This window comes from Nannospalax galili, unplaced genomic scaffold (genome assembly GCF_000622305.1).
Source record: "Nannospalax galili isolate Female #2095 unplaced genomic scaffold, S.galili_v1.0 scaffold1086, whole genome shotgun sequence".
NCBI lineage: Eukaryota > Metazoa > Chordata > Mammalia > Rodentia > Spalacidae > Nannospalax > Nannospalax galili.
This window is the reverse complement of record NW_008354345.1, coordinates 88,633-92,341: the sequence shown is the minus strand read 5'-3', so window position 1 is coordinate 92,341 and position 3,709 is coordinate 88,633. Positions and strand designations below refer to the sequence as shown.

The 3,709-nt window shown below is 42.2% G+C and overlaps 1 pseudogene; it reads left to right on the top strand.

The window, feature by feature from the left end:
• Window positions 1-989: 989 nt before the first annotated feature.
• LOC103748811 lies at window positions 990-1,857 on the top strand (annotated as a pseudogene).
• The last annotated feature ends 1,852 nt before the right edge of the window (window positions 1,858-3,709 follow it).

Below are 3,709 nucleotides of genomic sequence, written 5' to 3'. Positions count from 1 at the left end.
ACTGTCTGAACAGGCTACCAAATGGTCTGTGAAGCCTATTTTTATATAAACTCAAGACAGAAAAATGAATGACCCTTTGTGCAATCTTTGGCCCATGACTCTAGAAGTTCCCTCAATGTATTTCGTTAAGATACGCTCAACTGGAATTCTCCTTTCTTGAGAATTTTTCTCTGGTGTTCTGGGCTTCTGTTCCCCTCGGTGCGTTAATGCCTTTTCTCTGTCATGAGTACCGGCAAATCTGTGAAGATGAAATACCATCTCTGGAAACTTCAAAGATGTGGCAAAGTGCTGATTCCGAAGTTCAAACATCTCTTTATTAGTGAACTTGAATAGTGTTATGATTATCACGCTTTCTGGACTTTTTAACTTTTATTTATTTATTTATTCATTTATTTATGTATTTCGTGCATGCTAAAGCAGGCATGTGGCGGTCAGAGGACAATTTGCAAGAGTCAGTTCTCTCCTTCTGTCATGTGGGTCCCACCAATGTTAAACCATCAGGCTTAACATAACACCTTCACCTGCTGAGCCATCTTGCCCACCCCTGCTTTCTGATCTTAACCATAATAAAAACTTTATTGACAAGCAGGGTGTAGTGGTGCAGGTCTTTAATCCCAACACTCCCGACGCAGAGGCAGGTGGATCTCTATGAGTTCAAGGCCAGCCTGGTCTATATAGTGAGCTCCAGGCCAGCTGGGGCTACAGGGAGACCCTGTCTCAGACAAAAAAAAAAAAAAAAAAAAAGAGATCCTAGCAGACAGCCTGAGAGGGTGGGTTCGGACCTCTGTCCAGGTAGTTGCTCCAAGCTCAGCAGACCACCAGTGAGTGCCGGGTTCTGGCCTCCCTCTGGCCTCCAACTACCAGAGGGCCTGAGAACCCAGGGTACTACCTGACAGCCCCCAGATCCTGCCTCCACATTGTGTTCGTCCTTCTAGACGGTTCCAGATTTGGGAAACAGTTCTCAAAAGAGAAAGAACGAAATTCTTTAAATGAGAACCAAACAGCATGGTCGCCCTCGTTTTCAGCAATCTGCTGAAGGAGACATCAGGAGGTCAACCCCAAGGAACGGGCTGAAGGGAAAGGTGACTGGGGCCTCCTTGGGGAAGAAGTCAACTGGGCGGGAGCTGAAGCGTCTTCAACCTGCTCTTCCTAAGACACCAAGAGGCCGCCCTCCGAAGACAGCCTCTGCAGGAGCTGTCCAGCAAAGTACCCCAGCGCCCTAGGAAGAAAAAAGCTCCAGCTGATACCACCGTTGAAAAGAATGGAAAGGAAGCGAAGATATCTGACAAATTAAAGTCATGGCTTGTCATGGACTGGGACTTGATCACTAAGGAGAAGCAGGTATTCAAACCCCCTGCTAAGAAGAAGCTGGATGCTGTTCTCGGAGAGTACGCAACTTGCAAGAAACTGCAAGGAGATGCTGATAATAAGGCGTATGCCGTTGATGAAGTTGTAGCAGCAATACGAGTATTTCAATGTGATGCTCCGCAGACAGCGCCTCTGAAAGTCTGAAAAGGTCCAGTATGTCGAAATCCTCCTGGCTCAGCCTAATATTCCAATGTCTCAGGTTTATGGGGCGTCGCCACACCTCCGGATATTATTTGTGAAAATCAGAGCAAAGTTAGCCCATTCCTCTCTTGATAGACAGAGCCTTGACTCACTCTCGGGACACTTGCATGATTTCCTTGAATATCTGGCTGAGAATTCTGCTTCTCTGGTTGTGCCAGCAATTACAAAGTGGCTCCTGTCAAGGATATTCACAAAGCCCTGTGGGGGTCTGCGGACCACTTCCCCTTAAGCCCTGGATCTATAAGCACTTCTGTGCTTAGTGTTCATTGTATAATTGATGCTCTTTGAAATTGTTAATGTGTAACAGGGCTTAATGGTTCAGTTTGCTTACTGTTGTATTGTGCACAGAAAATAAAAACAATATATGCTTATTTTTTTAAAAAAGACATTGACTTTTCTCTTTTACACTTTCACTATGAAAGTATATCACCTAGTTGTTTACATTTCAGAGAAAATTATGAAATGATCACCCTGTGTTCACCATTGATCTTAAGAAGGAGAGCTTTGTTGCTAACTGTTGGCTCCCTATGGAGCCTCTGCCCTATGGAGCCTCTCCAATTGAATCCTCCTTTCTACACCCCTCCAGCCCTGCCTCCAAATAATCAATGCTCTGACTATTATGCTAATTATCCCTTGCTTTACTTTTAAATTTTTACTTTTTATTATTATTGTGTGTACGTGTGCTTGCTGCCAAGCCTGATGACCTGAGTTCAATACCTAGAACTCTCATGGTGGGAGAGAACCAATTCCCACAGGTTGTCCTCTGAGCACCATGTATATGCTGCGGTATGCACATACCTATACACATACACATAAAAATAAAGAAATCTAAATTTTAAAGGCTAAACAGAATTTAAATCAATCTTGGTATCTAGTAGCATACCTTCTAGCTCTGTTGCCTTCTTCAAGATTTTCTTGTCTTTCTGTATAGATTTTATAATTTACAATTATATAAATATAAATAACCATATCAATTTATAATTTACAGACTACACACATACTGTGGTGTATAATTTTGGGGCATTTTGACCAAGATTACACTAACTGTGTAGATTTTTGTGAGCAGGAGTAATACATTCACAGTAGTTTTCTAAGCCGTGAACTTGGGACGCCCTCCTTCTACACAGACCTTTAGTTTTTCCTCTAATCCATTCTATAGCTTTCCAAGTACATTGCCTTCATTCTTGTTACTAAAATTAGACCTAGGTTTTGGAGGAAAAGGTGTTAGAGAAAATATAGAAAAAAGGTAGGTTTTCTGTTATCAGATTCTTTCTTCAAAGACCTGTTCCATCCATCCTTTCCTCCATTCCCACTTAAAGATGACCAAACACATATCCATGTCTAATCTGGACCCCAAGACCACACACTACATCAACCCCTTCCCTGCTGCCCAGATCTCCTCATCTCTTCAGTTTTTCTGTCCCAACTGTCTTCAAGTCTACTACAGTGGCTATATATTTATTGCTCATCTCTGGGACACACAGCAAAACCAGGACCTCTCAATACAATCGTCTAGGTTATTTGTTTTTAGTTGACTTTAAGGGTCTCTCATTTGGGGACCAGGGAGCTTGTTTAGCAAGTAAAGGCACCACTATGCAAGCCTGATGGCCCAAGTTTCATCCCCAGAACCCACATAAAAAGCTTAAACCTGGGACTGTAGAGATGGCTCAGTGGTTAAGAATACTGAGTATTCTTGCAGAAGACCTGGGTTAGAATCCCAGCACCCACATGGCAGCTAACAACTGTCTGTAACTCCAGTTCCAGATGATCCAAAGGCCTCTTCTGTCCTCCACAGGCATTGCACGACAAGTGTACACTTACCTATGTGCAGGCAATATACTCATACACAAAATCAAAATAATAAAATATTAAGAAAAATGACAATATATTCACAATGTTGAACATTAAACAGAGAAATGGGAGTAGTAATGTTCATAAAAGCTCTAAGGCCTACCTATAACTCATACACATAAAATAAAAATAATAAATAAAATATTTTTTAAAAAAAGCTTAAACCCAAGCACAAAGCCAGATGTGGCTGGGTGTGTCTGTAATCCCAGCACTCCTACACAAGCTGCCCTCTGACTTCTACATGCATGCTGGCCCACACACAAATGAATGAATGAATGAATGAATGAAT